This window comes from Hermetia illucens, chromosome 2 (assembly GCF_905115235.1).
Source record: "Hermetia illucens chromosome 2, iHerIll2.2.curated.20191125, whole genome shotgun sequence".
NCBI classification, from domain to species: Eukaryota; Metazoa; Arthropoda; class Insecta; order Diptera; family Stratiomyidae; genus Hermetia; species Hermetia illucens.
The window spans coordinates 24,993,205-25,017,613 of record NC_051850.1 but is presented as its reverse complement, the minus strand read 5'-3'; the positions used below and the strand labels follow the sequence as shown (position 1 = coordinate 25,017,613).

Genomic DNA, 24,409 nt, shown 5'->3' with positions numbered 1-24,409 from the left:
CCCAAAAAGTGGTTTACTCAGTGTCAGTAGCCTGGTTCTAGCTAGAGCTGGGCAATCGCAGAGAAAGTGCATGAGGGTTTCCCCTCCCTCCCCTTCTCAACAGTTTCGGAATGCGAATTATAGGGTATGCCGAGCTTAGCTGCATGGTCCCCTATGGGCCAGCGCCCCGTACAGACCGCCGTAATCTTGAATGCATTTGCAAGCGTCTGACACAGGAGCTCTCGTGATCGGTCTATGTTATAAGCGGGCCAAATTCTCCCTGACTTGGCACAGCCCGTGAGCCTTCGCCATCTTAGGCCCTCGGCTGTTAGATAGTGCGAGTAGACTTGGCCCCTGACAACCGCCAGCGGAACACAAACTGTATTCACCGAAGGATCATCAAAAACAGAGCCTCGCCTGGCCAATCCGTTAGCCCGCTAATTCCCCTCTATGTTCTTATGCCCGGGAACCCAGAACCCTTGAGCGTGCCGCCCAGACGGTTAAGCCCGTTTCTGCACTGCCCCACCAGCCTGGAAGATGTCATCGCTGAGTACAAGGTGTTGATGTTCGCTTGGCTGTCGGTTAGAATGGCTATGTTACGGTTCTGGCTCGAATCTCGCTCCAGCCATCGACAGACTTACAATATCGCCAGTCATAACCTTGCAACACGCCGCCGATCTTCCACTTTGGTCTGGTTGGAAAGTCCACAGCTTACAGTTCAGCTTACGTATGCCATAGTCCGTGGGGAATGTCCATATTTCCCGAGGTACTTCGTCTAGGATGTTTGGTGTGGTCGTAGGACTTTGCTGCCCAGCGTCCGGACTCACGTAGTCTGACGGCACTGCATGCTGCAACGTATTTAATGTTGAGGTCTTGGGGGAGGAGATGCAGGAGTACGAGCAGCTGTCGGGCAAGACATTAGAGCCCCAGTAACACCTGCACACGCGATTCTTTGAATCCGATTAAGCTTCATTCTATTGTATTTTTTCCACGAAGGCTGCTACCATATAATAAAGCCGTAAGTTAAGATCGGCCTAGGATTCTCTTGCAAGCATAGAAGGCTATACAGGCCTTCTTAACCCTCAGTTCTATGTTCAATCTCCAACTTAGCTTTCGATCCAGGATTACACCCAGATACTTTACACTAGAGGAAAGAATCAATGTTTGTTCATTCAGCCGTGGTAGATAGAATTCAGGTATCCTTGTCTTGATGGTGAATAGTATCAGTTGCATTTTGGTTGCGTTTATGCTAAATCCGCATCCTGCGGCCCACAGGCACACCTTTCGCAATGCTCCTTCCTAATACAATATCACCAAGTCGTCCAATGTACGTAAAATTTCGTCCATTACTATTAACCAGAGCGCCGGTATGATGGCGCCACCCTGGGGCGTGCGTCTGTTCCGCCTCTCAGATCCGACTGGATTATCCAGATACTTAGCACGGATACAATCCAATGCATGAGATATTCCTCCAATACCGATCGAAGCTTCCTTGATGGCGTTGGTACTAACGTTGTTAAAAACTCTTTCTATATCCAAGAAGGCAGCTAGGGTATACTGCTTGTACTACAGCAACTGTTCAGCCGTGCCAATTACCTCGTGGAGGGCGGTTGAAGTAGACATGCTGGGACTTAGAGAAAGACGTTCTCTCCATAATCGTCCATAAGTGAATGTCCAGGACACGCTCTATGGTCTTCAGCACGAAAGAGGTGAGGCGGATTGGTCGAAAGTCTTTCGCGGACTCATGACTACGCCTGCGCGCTTTCGGTATGAAAACCACTCATGCTCGCCTCCAGAAATATGGTACGTATCCTAAAGAGATGCAGCTCGGGTAAATCTCAACAAGCCACGGCACAACTCTTTCTTGCTGCTTCTGTAGCATGGCTGGCATTATGCCATCTGTGCCTGGAGATTTGTATGCGGAGAAGCTGTTTATAGCCCAGTCAATCTTATCCTCGGTAATTGCCAATTTGATAGTCTCGCACAGCTGGAGTAACCGAAAACCCTCCAAGCAAGGTTCTGACTCAAAGTCCTCCTCGGTGGAGGGAAGTGCGTTTGAACTAGCAGCTTCAAGGTTTCGCTAGAAGCTTCCGTCCAGGAGCCTTCCGACTTTTTAAGAAATGATGGGCTCTTATATTCATTGGACAATGGTGCTTTCAATGTTTTGACAATAGCCCAACCAAGACCGCCTCTTGGCGGTCCTGATGGCGGACTTGTACTTTTTCAGGCAGTCTTTGTATGGCTGCTAATATTTTTGCCTGTAGCAGATGTTGAAGATTTCTCTGGCCAGCTTCTTGAGGCTGGAGAGATCTTCATTCCACCTCGGTGGCAGAGTCTTTTGCTGTAGTTAGTAGGATACAAGACTTTAAAGGCGATATAGAATGCCTTTTCCAGAGCGCCAACCTTTGACTCCAGTTCGTCTCTCGTGTCAATATTACCAATTTGTGCACCGGAGAGTTCGTTCTTAATTCCTTGACCAAACTTTCTACAGTCGATCCTCCTGGGGTCTCTGAATAGTATGGAGATCTCTGCGGCGAGATCTAGACTGAAAAGTATCCAACTGTGATCAGAGAAGGATCTCTGGTTAGGTACTCTCCAGTCCTCCACCCTAAGATTCCCATTGTCGGTTATAAGCGTGATATCAAGCACCTCCTCCGAACCGTCACAGTTCTCCGAGCAGGGGAAATGGAAGGTTGGTGTACTGCCCTTGTTACACACCGATAGGTTTGAAGTAATAATAAAATCAGAGAATGACTCACCTCTCTAGTTGACTTCCGAGCTGCCCCAAACCGTATGCCCTGGTTGGCTTTCTTTGTTGCTATGGTGTTCATCAGATATTTTACTTCTTCGGGCGGAGCTGATCGGTCGTGAGCCATGTGAGCCGAGGAAATATACACGTTCTCTGCCTCCGCCTGCTCCAGCTTGACCACGACTAGGTCGCTGGAACTCAGATCCGGACACAGAAAAGCGTGTAGACGCTTCCTCGCGAGGAAACATACTCTAGGTCTATCCTGATCAGCGTCTCCTGTGCTGTGGAATAAATTAAAATATTTGCTTTGGAGCCCTTTGATGATTCGGTCGCCTCCGACCCAGGGCTCCTGTATTAGCGCGATGTCGATGTCTTCCTCTAGGAGGAAGACGAGCAGATTAGCCGAGGCGCATTTCGAGTGCTGCAGATTTATCTGCGTTACCCTCAGCATGATTTGTTTCCGTGGGGGGTTCGTCAGTCCCCGTCAGACCATCCATCGTCATCTCCTCCAACAGCTCGTTGGCGGCGTCAATTAGATCTAGGTCGTCATCCGGTTTTGAAGAGCGGAACACTTTTATCTTTGCATTCCTGACTCCGAATCACACTTTATAGACGGCCTTTTTCAATGCCTGCAGGCACTCTTTGTTTATACGGAGTAGTAAAGGTTGGTTGTTTGTCTGGGGTTCTCCTTCTTGATAACAACCGAGTCGTCCATGGGAATCCCGGGGTTTTGAAGGCGCAGGAATTGAAAGAGCTTGTCCTTATCCATGCGGATCTTCGGCAACCAGATGCGAGCAACCGGTCTCCTAGGAATCTCATCGTAAGGGATGGCCTTGAGTTTTACGCGTCCCCAGGCAGTGGTAGTTTCCATTCTTTTTGAAGGAGCGTTTCGTATCCGCATCTACAGAAGATAGAACTTCACCGGATATAATACTATTCAGAATCGCGGTCAAGTGTTCCCCCGGCCTCATCAGCTGCTCATCATCGTATACGAGATGGTTGTTCCGGGTTCGATCGTGTGGATTTGAGGGAAGCGATTGATGCAGTGATTCTGGGTGTCAAGTTTTAATCAAACGAAATCAAAGGAGACTCCAGGTGAAGTGCTATCACCGGGAAATTTTGTCCGGAGGATGGTAGCTTGCGAGGAGGATTGGGATGCGATAAATTCCATGATCACAGTAATCCAGGATAAACTGCGAAAAGCAGAAGAAGTGAGGAGGGCGTAGTTGCGAACCCCGCGAGTAGACGCAAGGAGACCTAGCTAAAGTAAATTAATTCTGCGGTGTAATACCTAAAGGTGATTCCACGGGGTAGGGGGGAATCGGGGGCAGTTTTAGTGGGTAAAAATCCTACACTCTGGCGTGCCCAGACCAAAGTCCTTTGACTCCCGTCTTTTGACCACACTTGTGAACGAGACCAAGGCTGAAGAAGAAGAATGCATTATTTAAGCCAACCAATCCCCAAAAAGGCGAATGAAATTCCGCTCCTGTCGCGAAACCGCGGCCACTACAAAATATTTGTCAAATCTCGAATACCATTACGCGCGGGAACTTTTTGTGCCTTTACAAAATTGAAGTTATTTTTTTTAATTTTATACAAAGGTTCATCGTTTGCACCTCAGATATTTGAATTTAAAAAAAAAATCATAACTCTAGTAACGGCTTTGTCGAAGTTGGATCTTGAAGCGTCCGGATCTGAGGGATAAGCTAAAGAGCCATCATTCGGCATTCCGGCGGTAAACGGATGGTCCGAACCAGAAGTTGTATGTAAGAGATGGTGGCATTGTGGTTACAGTTTCCAGGAACGGGAACTTGTTGGGTATTGCTGCTAACGGTTCCTTACATTGTATGTAGCAAATGTCGGCCTGAAATTGGAATTGACAATTGGGTTCTTACCGATTATTTTTTTTACACATGCTCCCACCGTACAGTGAACACTTATTTCCAATAGTTACCATACATATTTCAATTACCCTATTCCAAGGCTGTAAAAGTACGCTAGGATCTGCTATTTGATTCTTTTGATTTGTATTCTTTCCACCCGTTTTCATCATATCTTCTTCAACAGACAATATTAACTTGGTATTTCTGGCTGATTTTTGATAAGCCTCAATCGCAACCGATATTTAGAAAACCAAAAAAGGGCACATTTCCCGATAATGCCGTCTAGCCAGACAAAAACTCACGAAGGAAAGCTGGTCCTCGAAATTTCGACATGTGAGAAATAAACATTTTTCTCCAACATTATCGGAAGAATTTGCCCCTTTTAAGTTTTCTAAACATCTGTTATGATTGGGACTTATTATTAATATTATAAAATCATCAATAAATACCGAATAAAGGTGATAATAGCATTTTGAAAATCAACTGCAACAGGTCCCCGAACCCCCCTCCCTACGGTCCGCAAAATAGGATAATTGCGATTCATTCGGTAGTTTTCTTTTACTCATTAAAGAAGCCTTAAACCAACACCCAAAATTCACACGAAAAAAATTTAACATGGCATCAAAAATTTAGCTTTTCATATTTTTTAATAATCCTAATTTGCGGACTGTAGTTAAGTCTGCACGTTAAACTCCCGTTTACTTTTTTCGTTAAAATGATTGCAGCGTCCTCTAGCGTGGCAGTAGAAATACACATTTTTTTGGAGATAGGTGTATAAATTGCTCTGTATTTCAATAATGATCTATGCTATCGGACTGGAAAAATTATTATGGTGAAAAATTCGTATTTGTATCTTTATCCAGTTCTTCATAAAACATTTCTAAAAAAGGCGAGAGTGTCCGGATAGCTGAGTGGTTAGAGCGCAAGGCTGTCGTACGGAAGGTCGCGGTTCAAATCTCGCTGGTGGCAGTGGGATTTGTATCGTGATTTGACGTCGGACACCAGTCGACTCAGCTGTGAATGAGTACCTGAGTTAAATCAGGGTAATAATCTCGGGCGAGCGCAATGCTGACCACATTGCCTCCTAGTGTACCGTTACGGTCTTGAATGAAGTGCTCTAACACACTTCAAGGCCCTGATCCAACATGGATTGTTGCGCCAACGATTATTATTATTATTATTATTAAAAAAGGCGAAAAAACGACCTTCACACGGGATGATCCCCTTAAGTTCGTCCTAGAAATATAAAGCTGTGGTGGAAATCTTACTGTTATTAACAAAGTTATAAGATGTCAAACTAGTTTATTTCGGATGAAATTTCTGACCTCTAGAACATAAAATTTCAGTATGACATTGAAGTCAATAGTGGGACATACTCAATGAACATATATAAATACACAATGAAGTGTGTAAAGACAGAGTAATCCCGCCCCAAATATTCTTGTCATCAAAAGCTTCATGGAATAATCCTTTCCGAACAATTCAGATGCTATGACCCAATTTGCCAACTACTGACACACGTCAACTACTCGTTTTCTGAAAATAAAATGAAAATAAACAAATTAAATCAGAAAAAAATGCTATTAAAACAAAATAAGCAAAAAAAAATTATAAAAATAGAAAGTTGTGGATTCCACTTCTTCCCGTTTTTAGCTGAAATAGGTCACTAGTAATCAATCTATCGGTATTCCAGTCAAAGACCTCACTATCCAATTCAATTTGTTTGAGTGATTTTTTTTTCTTGCCATAAATAGATATTTTTTTTGCATCAAAATGATTTGCATTTTCTTATCGTAAACCTGCAAGAGCACTTGCTCCATTCATAAGAATCGCACTCGATCTATAACTTTTTTTTATTATGGAATGACAGGCATTTCGGATTGCTGACGTAATTTTTTTCCATCTATTATACGAGTAGAATAAGCTATTGACCGCTACTCCTCGCAACCTGTAGAATCACCTAATGGTGTTTCTGGAGAATTAATTTTTTATTCCGTTTTTGAAAAAGTGGATCACTCTGAAAAGAAACAAAAATGAAAGTGTTTTTATAAATTGAGTCATTTTGAGTTGCATTTTTGAGTAATTTTTTGTAAATGATTCGAACAGAAAATCTAAAACGGCTACCTAATTAGATTCCGCTCTATTTTTAGCATAAATAAGTGACTAGTAGCCGTTAATCTACCACTACTTCAGTCAAAGACCTCACTGTACAACTCTATTTGTTTGGGTGTTTTTTTTCTGGCTTCAGATAGTTTTTTTGCATACGAAATCATTTCATTTTCCTATTGCGAACCTGCAAGGAGTACTTGTTCCATTTATTTTATAATAAAAAACTAATTTATCTAAACAAGGTTATTAACTGCTATTTCTCGCAACCTGTAGAATTAATTAATGATCTTCTGGAGACTTTTTTACTCCAGAAAAGGAGGATTATTTTTTGTTATACAACTTTGTTTTCAAAACAAATGAAAATAAAAGTCTTTTGGAAAGGGACGCGTTAAGCTCTGCACTTTAGATTTATCATCTAGATTTCGTATTCAGATATCCTTTCGGGAGAATCAAAATTTCTAATGGTTCAAAAATTACTGGCATTGAGGAGTGACAATATTAAAGGGAAGCTATTTTCAAACATTGCAATAAATTGACCCTCTCAGGATTTTTTGTTGAATTTCTCTAGAGTGCGATGCCATTATACCACATCAAAGGTGACGATCTGTAGTTCAATAGTTTACGCAGAAAATGGTTTCGTTTTCGGTGTGAATTGGATTCAATTTATGATTCTGAATAACTTCATTGAACCACTTACCAAAATAGAATGGAGATACTATATATCTGATCTGGTTGCATCTTTCCGAGAGATTTAGAGTGTGAATCGCATCGACTCACTATCATTTTCGATTTTTAGTAACGAGATTTAAAGTCTCAAGACCTGTATTTCAAATGAATAGTGGTTACTGCCAATGCAGATTACTTGGAATTAAAGAAAATTGCAATTTTTAATTGCTACTTACGAACACTTCCCGTAACTGCTTCAGCGAGTAGCAGAAAGCAAGGTTTGTATGGAAAAACCTTGATCATATGGCATAAATAAGATAATTGTACTTTTAAGTTCTACATCAAGGAATCAAGATCGGCAAAGTAGAGGTAAATGGCATTCTCCGAATGGATAAGTTGTCTTCAATATTCATGTCAATAATGTAGATAGAAAGGTACTTTTGATATCTGCAAGCATTTCAGCCAGTTGAGTAGGGCAATGTGCAATCGGGCTCCTCTATGGGATAAACTAGTTATCATTGACCTTTAAATAAGCCAAAACTAACTAAAAAAGAATAACAACCACGGATATAAATGGCATTGCAGACGGTGTACAACATAAGTCTTATATTGGAATTTAAAATCGGTAAACTCAACATGTAAAAAGCTACTTTTTCGCGCCTCTCTCCGAACTATCAGAAATGTTCCAAACGGTCCCCAACCAACCATCAAACCAAAAAAGTTGTAATTACGTCCAATGTGATTTAAACAGGTGAATATTGTTCCATTCACCAATAAATTCCATTTTTAGTACTTTTATGGCCTAAGGGTTCATGGTTAATATCCCTACCCCGGAATTTTTCTGAGAGCCCAGAAAAAAATAGGTTGATTGAACAATTTCCAGTAGGCTCCTCATGATTTCCATTCCGGTTCTAGAGTTTTGAAAACCAAATCTGATCAAAGTCGGGGCAAGGGGATGTAGTGTTTTTCTACACCACCCTTTTCCTGGAGAAGATCCACAACTCCACATATTGAGGTAAATCATGTGATCGAAGTATGTTTTCTAGTTAACCAAAAAATGAACCCCGTTGTTATCGGCCATGCACTCTATGTTTGCGAGGCAAATCCGGAAATATAAACCTCATTAGCATTCATGTGCCTACAGAGAAGATTGTAGAATCGGAGAAGAATATCTTCCACGAGGCATGGGAATGAACCCTTGAATCCTGTCCCAGGTGTGATATCAAAATTATATTTGAAGATTTTAACAGCTAAATTCGAAGTATATGGTAAATGCGGAAAGTGGTCCGCAAACATACATGGGTCTCTCACTGATTTCAACCAAATTGACCACGTGCTAATTGAAAGTCGTCATCTCTCAGCCTTGATAAATGTCACAAACTTACAGGGGTAATATAGACTCGGATCACTACTTCATTGTGATCGTGCTCGAGGTTCGACTAACAATACCACCTCGAATCCCCTCTGACAATCAGGTCAGAGTGAACGCTGAAGCCATCCATAACAGAGTACTGCGTAACACCTACAAGGGGGAGAAGCGAATGTCGTAAGACCTCAGCTAACAGTAGGCCTGGAGGTGAATGATCCTCGCAACGGATAAACACTATCATTGGTATGATCACACACCTTTCTGACTCCAGTCCTAAAAAAGTCAAAATGACTAGCACGACGATAAATTTAAGCTAGTAATGGAACGGAAAAATGTTGAATACTGCTGAATACCAGCTATTTGGAGGTCCCGCTAAGTGAAAAGGCAGACAAACATTGCCGCCGTCAACCAAGTAGGAAACTGTCCGTGCAAATTATCGGTTAACGAATTATAAGCCACCAGGAGCCGATGGAATTACAGGCGGAATGGGCAAATATAAAAGCGCAACTATACTAAGTAATTCATCAACTGATGCCCGTGATGTGGGATTATGCACTAATGTCTAACGACTGGCAACGGGACATTATCTGGTCCATATATAAAAAAGGGAAAATCAAGTCGTGCCGCAATTATACCAGGTACCAGGTTGTTAAGAAAAATCTACAAAATATTCTCCGCTACCCTGTTAGGTCGAATAACCCCATAAACCCTGAGAACCATTGGTCAGTACAAAAGAAGCTTCACTCCGGAAAAGTTAGCAACAGATCAGATTCTCTGTGTGCGGCAAGCGATAAAAAATCTGTTGGAGTATGGCTAACAGCTACACTGTTTGTCTGTCGACTCCAATGCCGTCTACAATAAATAGTTAAACTGCACGTGACCTTCAGAGAATTTAGTATCCGATCGAATTGATAAAACTGACTAGGCTGACCCTGGCTAACGAGGAAGGTCAGATAAAAGCAGAGGATCACGGGTGAGACTTTTCACCATGAAGCTATCATACATCCTTTTTAATATGCCCTCGAAAAATTGATTCGTGATGCCGATGCAAATACGGGAGGCGCCATTCTCTTTAAATCCGCCCGACTACTAGCCAATGCTGACGATGTCGACATTATGGAAAGAACAACCGGAAATGTACAATCTTTCCTTGATCCAGATCGAACAGGCGACTTCCGCCAGACGACAGGATCAAAAACAAAAAAACTTCAAATGGCACTAACCAAATCAGAACAATAAACGTAACAATAATAATATATTTGGTGCTAGTATTAGGTAAAATCTGGCACGCGCAGAGAATGACAACTTGGAATAAATATAATAATCGTTGGCGCAACAATCCATATTGGATCAGGGCTTTCAAGTATGTTAGAGCACTTTATTCAAGACCGTAACGGCAGTACACTGTAGGATGCAATGTGGTCAGCACTGCGGTTGCCCGAGGTTATTACCCTGATTTGACTCAGGTGCTCATCCTTAGCTGGGTCGACTGGTATCTGACATCCAATTACGATAGCAGAACATTAAACATAAGAGACTATAACTGTGAGATTGTTGACATGTTTTCCTATTTAAGGTCGAAACCCATGCCCAATATGACGACGAAATCGTGCAGGGTACAGAGCTTATGCCAGCTTACAGAAACTGCACGAAATGTCTTACATTAGCGCCAAAACTTTTACTCTACAAGTCCAATCCTCTTATATTCCCATGGGGCTTACATTTTTAGCAAACCAAATTGTGAACTATTAAACACGCTCTAATGGAGAATTCTTCGAAGAATTGTTGGTCCGACAAGAGGGTGAACGATTCCATAGCCTGTGTAACGAGGAATTGATGAGCGATATCTAATAATATATTCATAACGGTATTCAACCCTCCATTTGTTTTTGGTGCATCCCCATTTTTCATAATATTCATTTGCATTGGCGACGACAATGGTGTGGAGATTTTGAGTTTTGCATTTGTTAACTGGATCTTTAGTTCGATATGGAAAAATTTCAGAATTGTCTTAATACGGATTGCCACCAAGTCACTGGAAATAAAGTCAGTTTGTGACATATTTCGGATTTGATGATTTGATGGCATAGGATATACCACATGTCAACTTACCTTCGTCCTCGAACGCGGCTACTTAATTAGCCAAAGTTCCCGGTTCAACTGTATATCTAGACCCTCAGCTTTAATTAGCTGCTAGCTATTGACGTCGCAGCTTTATTAAGCTAAACCTTTATCTGGATTTTCACCAATATTTGTCGACCACTTACTTATGATTCTGAAGGTAAAGAAAGGAGACTCGAATGCAACAAACAAGCAGAAATATGAAAGTTCAAATAGAGAGGCTTATAAATAAGGATATTGCGGAAGTGGAAAACAAGGCAAGGAACTTGAACTCCATTTTTCTCGTAATTGAATATTTATTTACCATACTTAGAATAATTCGATTTAAGTTCAATCAGTTGTGTTGTTAGACAGCTTCATTGTGCCTCTCTCATAAAAATTCTCGTCACTATTGACAAAAAACTGGGACACTTGATTTTCACAAGACTTTCGGGAGGGAAATTTTTACCTGATACCATGGACAAGAATAAGTTAAAACCACTTGTTGCCAGGTCTGGACTACAAGGCAACAGTATAAGAACCTCCTAACCAAGCTCCTGATGGAACACAATCTCTGTAGTATTGGCTGAGGCTAGTCACTTCCGCGGATTTCTTCCTTCTGGTAGTCCAAATATTAATAGTAGAACTGCTTATTGAAAGTTTCGTCGTAAAGGAGTGCCTGCCAGTCTCACGAAACACACAATAAAACCTTCCTGCCCGTCAATATCGACTTGCTAACCATTTGTGCCGGTTCATTGCGGCTGCAACCATTGTCACTCAAGATTATGATAATCCACTACTCGTTGCCGTTTCAGAAATCGCTCGATTTCCTGAGCTTCCTTGAGCTTGTTTTCAAATATAGCCTTATTCAAACGGTTCAAAGTGGTTGAGATGCACTCAGACAGGATTTACTCCTTGAGTCTAGACCCAAAGAGAAAGTGGCTCCTAAGATCTCCATAAAAAAATCATGTCATCACTGGGGAAAACAGCGGAAATGAAGGCGAGTCAAGGCTTAATAGTGATTGAATGCAAAAATTTAGATAAAATCACCGGAAAAGCGGAGCCTTAAAGACGTAATGCGGGCTAGATTTGATTCTTGAACCCAATGTGATAAGGCTACATAATGTATGATGGTGCTGAGACGACTAGAAAAACCCTCTCAATCGAAGTAGCCAATAAAGCTGTTGATGTTTGCAAAATTCGAATCGGTAGGGTCAAGCGTCGACTGCAGGAATAGTTATCACCAAAGAGGTGCTTAAAATGTCAAGCACAATAAGCCTAGGGTGTGCCAACGATGCGGGCTTCAAAGGCATATTGTCAAATTGTACAATATGAGTCCCAAATGTCTGATACGCAGAGAAACACAGCAAAGTAACATCGACCATAACAGATGTCCGTTGTGCAAAAAGGCTATTTCAGCCTGGGGGCTTGCTAGAGAATAAACTCCACGTTGCAATCATAGGCGAACATTACAGATACCTCCATAATGGTCTTTTCTATCAGAGAGAAACGGTAATATGGATCTGTAGAAAACGAGGAATCGAAAATACGACCAATAGCCCAGAATATCAATTCAAATGAGTTTAGGTAGGCGGCAGTCATATATTCAGCTGCTACGCTGCACTACGCATCGCTCTAGATGCTCTGCTTTAAAGCCAAGTGACACAGTGTACGCAGCAGGAATCGACCAGAGTCTGAACAGTTGCAGAACCGATATAGAAACGCGATAAAAGAACTGCAAGCAGCCACTTCAAGAAGTAAAACTGAACACTTCAGTTACGACTTGGCGGTTTTACATGGGTACCCTATGATCTTCTTAAAACACAGATTGATTTGGTGGTTACAATCAGAGCTTCGCTGTGACAGACACCAATGCTACCAGTTTATACTAAGTTCAGACTCAACATTCATTCTATTGAATTCAAGACCTACCTAAAGTCTGTACCGCCTTAACAGCACGGGAGTATTATAGCGCAATGCCAAACTTGAGTCCTAAAGGGCTCTCAACGCGATGTGGACATAATCATAATTCCCGTGAAATTCCCGCTAAAAGAACAAACGCAAATTACCCGGCCAAGAATACATGCCCCAGAACTTTCCTGAGACATGAACTCGAGGGGCTATTCTGCTTCCTATGGTACAATACTAGGCAACCTCTGCGAGTTTTCGTGGGCAAATCCACTTCAGAGAAGTCCCTGGGCAGACGAGAGTCAAATCGTCCAAGTCCTTGGCCACCACGTGGCGATATAATGTTGATTCAGTCGACAGGGTTGCAGCCCCATGGAACTGCTGGTTTGCACGGCAAGTGGTCCAAAAACATACATGCGACTCTCTAAGCGGGACTACTTTCAACTGAATTGACCACGTGCTGATCGAACGCCGCCACTTCTCAGCCTTGATGAATGTCAGAACATCTAGTGGGGCCAATATAGATTCCGATCACTCTCTCGTTGGCATAGTGCTCCCGGCTTGATTTATAACACCACCTATAATCTCCTCTGCCAATCAGGCGAGATTAAATACTGAAGCCATTCACAACACAGCCCTCGCAACAACTATAAGGGGCAAATAACCGCAGTAACCGCAGCTAACAGGTGTCCTGGAAGATAAGGCATCAACAAATAATGTTCACAACCATCTGAAGAGCGTTATCATTGATACGACCGCAAATATACTTGGCCCCAGCGGCAAGAAAAGCCGGAATGGCCTGCTCGACGATAAATATAAGCTAGGAACGGCACGCAAGAATGCCGCAAACCGGGTAATCTTAAATCTCAAAGAACTCCTATCACGGACTCTGCTGTGTGGAAAAACGACTTCACAGACGGAAAAGGTGGCCTTGGGGTACCAATAGGCCTGTGAACTCGAAAAGTACAGGGAGCAACCGCACCAGGTGCGCAAGTTTTATCAATAAGTCAGCAGGATGAAGCCCTTTACATCTCGACGGTCATGCTGCCGAAACACAGAGGAAAATCTGATTTCCGACAGAATGGACATATTGGAGCGATGGGTTGAATATTTTGAACAGCTGCTCCACAACCAAATTATCGGACAAATACTGCCACCACCAAGCATAGAGGAAACAGCCCGTGTAATCCACCGGCTTAAAAACCATAAGTCGCCAGGATCAACGGTGCAGTATCTTTTGCCCGTAAATTAAAGGATCTAACTCAATGTATGTGTGAACGTTCACAGTTCCCATCTTTCCACCAAATTTGGTGTCAATCGCTATGACCGTCTCCAAGAAAAATGCATATGACGGACAGGCAGACAGACAGACAGACGGACAGACAGACAGACAGGCAGTAAACCGATTTTAATAAAAAGGCGGATATCATGCAGTGCAGCAATTATAAGATATTCTCCACTATCTTGATGGGCGAGATAGCTCCAAACGCCCAGAACACCATCGGCCCACACCAAAGAGGCTTCACTCCAGGCAAATCAGCAACATATCAGGTTTTATCTCTGCGGCAAGCGATGGAAAAACTATTGAAATATGGACATCAGTTGCACCATCTTTAAGGCAGCCTATGACAGCATAGCCAGGGTACAATTAACGCCGGCATGAGAGGATTCGGTGCCCCCACGAAATTAATAAGACTAACTAGGCTGACCTCGACCATTGCGCAAGGCCAGATAAAAGGAGCGGAATCAATCTCAAGACCTTTCAACATCAACAACGATCTAAGACAAGGGGATGCTGAATCATGCGTCCTTTTCAACCAAACCAAACCAAAGAACGAACAACATCAAATCGCATCAAACGAAAATAATAAAGATGGGAAACTACACCTTTGAGACTGTTGAAAATGTCTCCTACGTAGGGTCGAGAATCACAACCGATAACAGCTATCACAATGAAACCCGCGCACGGTTGTTGGTAGCCAATAGAGTCTACTTCAACATACAAAAGCTATTCCGCTCAAAACGTCTTACCAAACCTCTTACTATACAAGACAATGATCTTGCCAGTCCTCATGTATTCCTCGAAGACTTACGTTCTTAGCAAGAAAAATTGCGAACTCTTGGCAGCGTTTTAGAGAAGAATCCTCCGAAGAATTTTTGGCCCCCCGCGGGAACATCTTGGAGGTTGGTGGGAAAACTAGTGAAAGCGATTCAAAATGTTTTGAGGAAAGAACCAAATGGGAGGAGCCAACGGTAGATTTCATTTTTCAACGAAAACAGAAAAAAACAATAGATGCACAGACCCACAATGAATTGAAATTAGTAAGGTTTTGTTTCGCACAAAACCTTAAATAATAATAAGACGAAAGGCATCGAAGACTTAAAGGACAAGCATAGGAAATCGGGAAACCCTGATTGGCTATTAAAAATGTCACAAAAAATTTGTAAATTAATTTACAATTAAAATTATTGCAAATTTTCTCAATTTTTGTACAATATCGGTAATTTTCTTTTGCACGTTATTTTGTCTAAATGTCAGTATCGCACACCGGTTTCAAGTCAGCATGAAATTTACACCGGAATGACAAGGTGGATTTAAGCGCGTGGAAAACATTCATTTTTTTCACTTTTAAAATACTTGTCTTAAATTTCAGGGATGATTTAAATGTACAAATTAAAAGCAATATAATTTTTAGAGGAAATCATACATTCATTTCGGGGGTTATGTGAATGAACATGACGGAAATCTTAAAAGTAGAACAGAAAATCTGCCTCTTGTGCAAATATTTGTTATAACTTGTGATTTGGGGACATTTTCAATCAATTTTTTTTCAAAAACTCAGACTGTGGTGATGGTACATATCGTCTATAACTATAGTCAACTTTTATGGTATCAAAATATGGATATTCCATATTGTAAGCATTTTAGTATTTTAAAGAATATTTTAACTGGGGGTGCTTTCAATCTAGAGCCGACTCGTACAATTAAATTAGATATTTAGGGAATTATTCAACAAAAATAAATCACCACATGTAACCAAAAATATGCTGCAACATGGGCCAATTAGTACTAATTCTCGTTTTGGTTGCGATTCACATTCAAAATTTATTTACGTTTTTAATAAAGCACAAAAAGGGAAATATTGTAATTAAACCTGCATTTCTTGATTTCTTCTCCTATCTTTTTGATTTGAGAGCCCATTGAAAATTAGATCGCGAACTATAAATGCTGAAATTTTTAATTCATTTCACTTAAGTGGTCATTTCACCAATTTGCTTTATTGTTACTTTGAAAAAGATTTAAGGTTATCTAAAATTATCTAGGAATTATTTGGACCGCATAGCCTAAATTTATTATGTCCTTCTCCCTCGTTTAAACTAAAATCGAATCCTATTGCACTTCAAGTAGATTCAACAGATAAAGGCGAGATTATTAAAAGGTCATACAAATATGAATTCGTGCTTGATTGATAATTTGTAGATAGTTAACCGCTTACAACATCATCAAATCAATCTTCGTCAAATATTATTTTAAATGATATCGATCACATGGATTGAGAAATTAGTAATTTCTGCAGCATTTCCTTTCGAAAAAAGTTTAATTCAATGCCACAATATTAATACAATAGTATAAAATTTGATACTGACCGTCTCGTTCCTAGCGTTTATAAGAGTATTTCTATTTAAATTGCGAGTATAGAATCGGTAAAATCCATTGATTGTCTGTTTTAGACGAAATCTTTCATATTTTATTATTTATTTGATGATCATTAACTGTAATTTAACATGGATATTAAGAGCATAAATCATAACTAAATTATTAAAATTTGTTTATTTTATTTCAAATTTATTATATTAACAAAATCAAACAGAATATTGATTTCTTCAATTTTATCGAGCAAAGGAGCCTTCAAATATGCAAATCAATATTTTCCCACTTCTTTTCAACAAAACTAGTTCGGAATTATGTAGTCAGTTAAAAACAGATACATCATTTATTGAAAAACATGGAGAATCAGGCATAAACTGATTTTATAGCTAACTTGTGCTCGGATTCGGATTTTATGTTTTTTCTTGGGAAATTTATGTTCTGTCTGATAAAACTAGTTTATACCGATTTTGAAAGGTTTTATGACTTTTCCATGATTTGATACTTTTTCCAAATAGCGTCATTTATGAGTGAAAATTGCTTGAAAATTCCTCGTTGATGAATGTATGGAACTTGTGGAGTGGTTTATGTTATCAGGGTTATTGACCGGCGGCATAATTTTATTGATTGTATATTAATTTCGAAATTATTTAAAATTATTATATTATATTCAGGGCGGGTATATGTAGTATCAGGCAACGCACGCATGCCCAAATATGGCTCGCTATTCCATACCAATCACTATTTTTGAATACCAAATCATTCCTTTTGCCAAAATAAAAGGCACTAATTGCCTTCATGCTATCCCGAGGAATAACATACCAGTTTTGGAGTTTTTATTGCCTAAATTCAATGGAAATGATACTTGCATTATTGATAGATGGATAGGAAAAAAACTTGACTCTGTTCAAATAAAAAGTGGTCCATCTTCGTGGCTGCGTCCTGAGACAATTCCGGTTCAATATATTATAGTGTCGCATGTTTGCTGCTCATCTAAATTTAGATTACTCCTTTTTTGCTACCTGCCCATGTGGACTTAATTAAATGCTGGGAATAGGAACAATATTTCAGTTTGTAAGCCTAATAGCATAATTCTCCGCCTTTGTGGAAGTCTGTAGTATTTTTTGTTGATCTAGATATTATGAGGCTATTTGTTGCCATGCTGTTGACGGTTGAGAATGGGATTGGATGAATATATTTTAGATAAATTTTTGGACATATTCGTAAACAAATTAAAATTAAGGGATGACATGTTTACTCTTCTCAGAGTTAGCATCCGTTATTATGATCAGAAACAAATAAAGATTTAGGAAGTTTCCACAAGTTATGGATAATGGTTGTCTGATTTATTCAAATTTAAGCTTCCTTTTGTTGATTTCTCATTATATCGGAAAATAACCACTTACGCAAGTTAATAGAACAGACTATTTATTTTAAACAAAATATATCCATAATGAAGATTAGAGACTCAGCAATAGTTTACCAACATCTCATTCAAAGAGCGCCATCTTTTCAAAGTACTATACCATAGCATTGTGTGTCTCAGAAAAAAATTGACAAAATTATTTTAAAATGTCATATGGTTGTAGGAATCTAAATAAGTAATAATATGATCGATGTTTTCTACTTTTTTAAGGTATTGTGTGAAATAAAACCTTGGTAGAATCGATTCGATGTCTGTCTTTCCGTCTGTCTGTTTTTTTTTTTGGCAGGAGGAAATCTATCATGGAAACGCATCTAGAATCGAGGACGCCCATACCGGATTTTTCCGAACTAAAACCTCCCATATTTTCTCCACACTCCCCACCGTTCTAGTATTGCTACACTGGGCGGTTCAATTTATTATGGGCCCATAACTTAATTCGTACCGTTTGCTTAGAGATAGCGTAACTTGATTATTAATCCATCGTTCCAATATTCCGAACATGCGTTGGAAAGCTACTCTCATTGTGCGTCTTTTTCAGTATATGTCATTTATTTCAAGTACAAATAATAATAATTTTGTTTTCACTCAAATATGTCGAAGCATTACTCGAAGATTGTTGCTCAACACAAGAGGAGTTCGGAAGAAAGCTGCCGGACACATTTAAAACCGAGAAAATTGGGTGCCACATGAACTAAAGCTGGAAGATGTTGAAAGGCGATTTTGCATGTCCGAAATGCTGCTGGAGCGGCACAAAAGAAGTCATTTTTTCATCGGATTGTTAGTGGTGATGAAAAATGGATTCATTATGACACCAAGCGCTAAAAATCATATGTGAGACCCGGTCAACCAGCCAAATCAACGGCAAAGCCGAATATCCATGGCCCGAAACTAATGGTCTGTATTTGGTGGGATCTGAAGGATGTACTGTATTGTGAGTTGTAAAAACCGGGTGAAACTATCAACGGGAATGCTACCGAATACAATTAATCTATTTGAAGACATCATTAAGGGAAAATCGCCCGGAATATGCGACTAAACATGAGTCCATAATTTTCCAATAATGACAACGCTTGGCCTCATGTGGCAACACCGGTCCAACACTATTTAGAAAGCAGCGGCTGGGAAGTTTTGGCTCACTGACTTTATAGTCCACACCTTGCCCCGTCCGATTACCATTTATTCCGAATGATGCAGAACGGCCTCCCTGGAATACGGTTCACATCAAAACAGGATATCAAAAATCGGCTTGATTCATTCTTGGCTGCCAAGCCGGCGCAGTTATTTTGGGATAGAATCCACAAATTGCCAGAAAGATGCAAAAAAGTCATAGGTTCAGATGGAGATTACTTTAAATAATACTATTGCGCATGTCTTTATTAAATAAACGTTCAAATTTTGAAAAAAAAAAACCGCACGGATTAAGTTATACATTCCTAACTGCTTTATGTGGTGTTAGTTGCATTAGCTTGGTTTCTATGCCTCCGTTCAGGTTCTGCGATTAGCCGTTGGTGTATCCGTTTTATCGTTTCAACTACTGCATTCAACGTAGTATCCGATTTCAACATAGAGCCAACTAAATTTTCCACCGTTAACGGGGACCCCAGCTCATTCTCGAGGTTTCTTCTTGGGTGTTTGAATTTGGGGCAAATGAAGAAAACATCTTCTCTATCTTCAGTTGCACCTTCATATGTAAGGCAATCTGGCAATTCATCCAAACCGAACCTATAGAGATACTTTCCGTAGCACCACGGTTTTTCGTTTTCGTCGTCGTTCGTAAAAAGTACTAGGTCAGTTTTCTGTTCGGCAAGCTTCAGTCCGAAGTCTTCAAGCCAAGACTTGATCTTACAAATATCCTCACTCTTATAAATTTCTACTTCGTCAGGGTGATTGGATGTTATGGCCATTCCAACGTTATCTGCGAATCCCTCGACAGCAGCCTGCTTAAGTATTGGGAGCCGTGGAAAATCATTATACATTAGGTTCCATAGCAGAGGGCCCAAAACAGACCCCTGTCGAACTCCTGCCATTATATCGTAAAGCACTTCCGCTGTCGGAAGCTGGGACCACTGCGACGCCTTATCTTCAGCTGCTCATGTAAACTTAGTACGCCGCCGCAATACCTCTAGAAATGTATCCTCATCAAGCGATCGTGATGACCAACCTGGTTCTCCTCTTTTCAGGTTTACATTAATTAGTGTAGATCTCTTATCAATGGTGATATATATCGCATGCTAGTCACTTTGCCTATACTCCTCGCTAACATGCCAGTGTATATGATTGATCAGCGAATCATTTACGAAAGTACGATCCACAATAGTCCTAGTTCTCAGCACCTAAATGTGTTTACGCTTCCGACAGTCCGATGTTTAGGCAAGAAAATAACTCAAGCAGGATTCTTCCCCTCTCATTTGTTTCGCGGCTTCTTCACTCCTCTGCCCAGGCGTTGAAGTTACCGGCAATCATTTTGGGTTTGTGTTCTTTGGCTTCTTTCACTAGTCTTCTAGCGTATTGCAATATTCTGATGTTGTTATACTCAGTGCGGCATAGCAGTTGTGAAAGTAGAGGAAAATACTTGACACAAACACCGATGACTTTATCGCCATTATAGGCAATCTTAATGGTCAGATGGGTGAAAAGGCACACAGCAAGAGGTCCACTTGTAGAAAAGGGTTAGGAGCACGCCACTAACGTGGCCAGCGCATAGTCCATTTTGCGGGCATTCAAACCACGCACTTATTATAAGACGCCGACATTTAATTACCGTCACTGACTGCAAAGCCCTTTCCGATGAGACCATTGCCACTATGAGACTATTGATCCTACACGACGAACGCTAAAAGGGTTCTATGAAACCCGTGGGTAAGCGGTTCCAATTCCTCAGCCATGTTATTTGGGTCTAGGAATTTCCAACATGTCATTTGCATAACATGCTGGCCCCAAAGCCACAATAAAGGAGGAGGATTTAAGGCGACATACTTTCTACTATCCTCAGTAAAACGTCTAACTCCCCCTTTTTGGTTAGAATGTCAGAACTGATCCCCTCCCTTCTTAAACTCAACCTAGACCTATGTTACTTACTATATGCATTGGGATTCATATTTCCCACCCTTCCACGAAATATCATATTGCTAGGTGGAACTGGTTACAGGCTTGTCCGAAATTTCAATACATGGTAAGAGTAGGACTAGCAAATATTGCATAATTGTGACCTTGGGAATAATGTATTTAGTTTCACCAATTGGAAGTCCCTAATCGTGAATAGTGTACCCACCGATCTCGCTGTTATCGTCGACAAATATTTGCAAGAACTGATCATGCATCCCAGAAGTACGCTATCTCCGCGGATGCCCTACTACTAAGGACTACTTACAGCCAGAACATAAGACGAAAGTAGCACTTATCACCAAACGGAGAAGGGCTATTTACTGCCAAGGTGGTAGCATCCATCGTAGCGTATGTGGTACCAGTTTGGGGAATAGCGTAGCAAATTTAATCTAATGCACACAGACGTAGATGAGTTCCATCTACAGAAGAACAGTCCCTTATTCGTCATCTTGAGAATAAGGTCGATCAATATCTCAGCATACGTGAAATCTGTCTCTCCTTTATCGTAGACGGAGAACATCAAAAAAGAGATATTCAACCATAATGCAATGACAATTGATGCAAAAAAAGGTCAGGAAGACGCGGTCACGAATGCCGCGCAAAGAAAAAATGAGGCCTAACTTAGGTCCGGGCTATAGCCAAAATATATGGTGGCAACGTCAGCACCAAAAACCAACCAACCAGCAATATCAAACCGCACTGGTCAAACGGGAAGAATGAAGATGGGAGACTAAAACTTTGAGACCGTTGGCGGGTCTTCTAATCCATATGGATTAGGATGATCCAGCCTGGCAAGCCCATAAGTGCAATATTCACGGTAGAAAACGAAGACGAGGCAGCCCTTGCCTCGGATGGAGCGTATTACCTCTCACCACTATTGTACTTGAGAATCAGGTATAACTGTTTGTCCGAAAAGTTCAGGTTAATCAGCTCACAGATGCAGTGACTGTGCCCGGTTAATTTTACTTGATATCTTTAGGAAAATAAAAACTAATTGTTATTCAGGAAATTGCACGAGTTATTTACTAACCCAATAAAATGAAAATGATCGGCCTTAGTTGGAATCATATGCAGCCTTGCCTTTTCTTGATCAATTTGAAGTCGGTAATATATAACTTGAAAATTTAGTGAATAATAAATGCAATCGCTAGTTTTCCGCATCTTGAGAGTTTGATATTTTTGAAATGATTTGAAATGATTTAATGTTAATTATGCTCCTGCTCAGTTTGCAAAATGGTTACAATTTTTGGTAGATAGTATGTTATGTGACTCATGTATTCAAACACTAGTCAACCCATATATCTGTAATGTATTCTAGGAAGCAATAAACTAATCACAATTCATTCATTCAATTTATTTCTCTTTATTGATAAGTGACAAAACTAATTATTTGAAGTTAGCCTTCTTTTGTGTTAATTTGAGAAGTTTCAAAGACAGTGGAAGCTCATCAGACGCTGCCTCACCTCTGCCCTTGGAGTATAGCGTGACTGCAGCGGCTCGCGAAAAATAGCATTTTTGTTGATCTATATCTCTAACAAGGTAAATTAACCTAACTTATGGACTACCTTAACAGTTTAACTTAATCTAAGGTACAAACTATGGCCTTAGCTAATTTACCACTAGCGAAGTATCCTACGAAAATTGACAACATATGCTTGAGGAAAAGTCGAAAAAAACGGGCAGGCGAGGGAAGGAATTAGAAAGTGCATTGGAATGGGGAGCATGTAGGAGGGGTTTGGGAAACGAAGTTAGGAGTGGCGCTGAGGATGGGTGGGTTTTGAAAATTGGGATGAGGAGTAGTTATCATTGTAAAAGATTACTCTACCGTCGGGATCGAAAAGGATGTTTCGGGTCTGGAGAGATAGGAGGATTTGAGGGAACATATGAGTTCGTAGAAAATTATCTTCGACGATCTCAATCTGCATAGCCTGGGAGATAAGGGATTTGGATGGTATAAGCATTCCTTGAGGCTTTCCCGTGTGTAGCGTTGACAAACAATTGTCGTGAAACTTTTTCAACATTCCAAATGTTCGATTTTACGTTAATTTAGTCTGTACTTTAGGCAGAACCGCAATTCTAAGTGTGCTATAGTCCACAAGGGGACCGAACAAGATGACCTCGCTGAAGTGCATTTCGGTGATGACCACCTGCTCCGTTTTTGGAGCGTTACTAGCCATAATTTTCGAGGCCCTGTGGACATTGAATCAGTTAAACACCGTAACGCTGATCCTCACTGGTTTACTTGCTCTGGAGAATGTCCATCGTGGAGGAAACAACGAGGGCTACGAGAAGCCGTTCGATTTTTGAAAGACGGTGCCGATGTTCTCCTCACAACGAGAATGTCTGAAAAGCTACGAAAACATTTGCCCACCAAAATTCAATTAGTTAGGGAAAATCACATGACTTTAGAGTATAAAACCGGCGAAATGTGGGGTCCCTTTACAGCTCCGCGTGCCAACCGCTTCATTGTACACAACGATCACAGAAATCCGTTCCTGCGAGCAGTAGAATGGTTAGAAGATGCTTTGAAGAATTTTCAACCTCGATTATTGATTGTAAGCGGAATTCAAATGATGGACACGTTCAAATTCGAACCAGGCGTTCGTGAAGCGCGTATCGAAAAAGTTAAAGAACAGATGATAACACAGCCCCGAAATACTCTCATACACTTCGAAATGGCAAGTTACTTTGGAAAGGACGTTCTGTCACTTATCGAAAAGAACATTTTACCCTACACCGACTCCATCGGCATGAACGAGGAAGAGGTAGCCAATTTGAATCAGAAACTATCCAAGGATCCACAGTGGGATCAGCAACGGAATCAAACCCTCGCGTGGCTCACACTTTAGATTTGATGCGAGAGGTTTTCGTCAATTTACGCTCCAGTTACGCTTCAAATAGTAAGAATAAGCGCCCTTTGACTCGTATGCATGTGCATACATTGGCATATCAAGTGATTCTTATCGTCAAAGGATCTCAATGGAACAACACAAAGAACGCTGCGGCAAAAGCAGCCCTCACTGCTTTTTTTTTTAACATATTCAATTTATTTTCTTTGATTTTGTTACAAATAGCTTATGACTAAAATTAATACTAGACTTATCTCTAACAGCTTAACTTTACCTAGAGACTAACATTTTGCTTAATACTAGACTTAATTTACGGTGGTATTAATTTATCCTATGACTAATGCTATAGAGGGGAAAGTCAGGAAAAACCCCTCTTATGTTGTTGTTTGTTCGGTGGATAATTGTGCTGTATGAATGGATGGAGGAAGGATACATATAGGGGAAGGTGGTGTTATTGGGCGGTTGAGTAGACAAGGCCAGGGCGATGTCGATCGTAAGGGCGGTTGAATGTGATCATCTTACCGCTGCGATAACTGCTGTTTTGGGAGGAAAGGGTTAGGAGGTCTGAAGGGAGGAGATGGTGGCGGTATGGGGGGTTAGTGTTATGACTGCGTATG

At 40.7% G+C, this 24,409-nt stretch overlaps 1 pseudogene; it reads left to right on the top strand.

Annotated features, from left to right (window-relative positions):
• LOC119647712 overlaps positions 1-24,409 on the top strand; it is a 28,192-nt pseudogene that overhangs the window by 2,432 nt on the left and 1,351 nt on the right.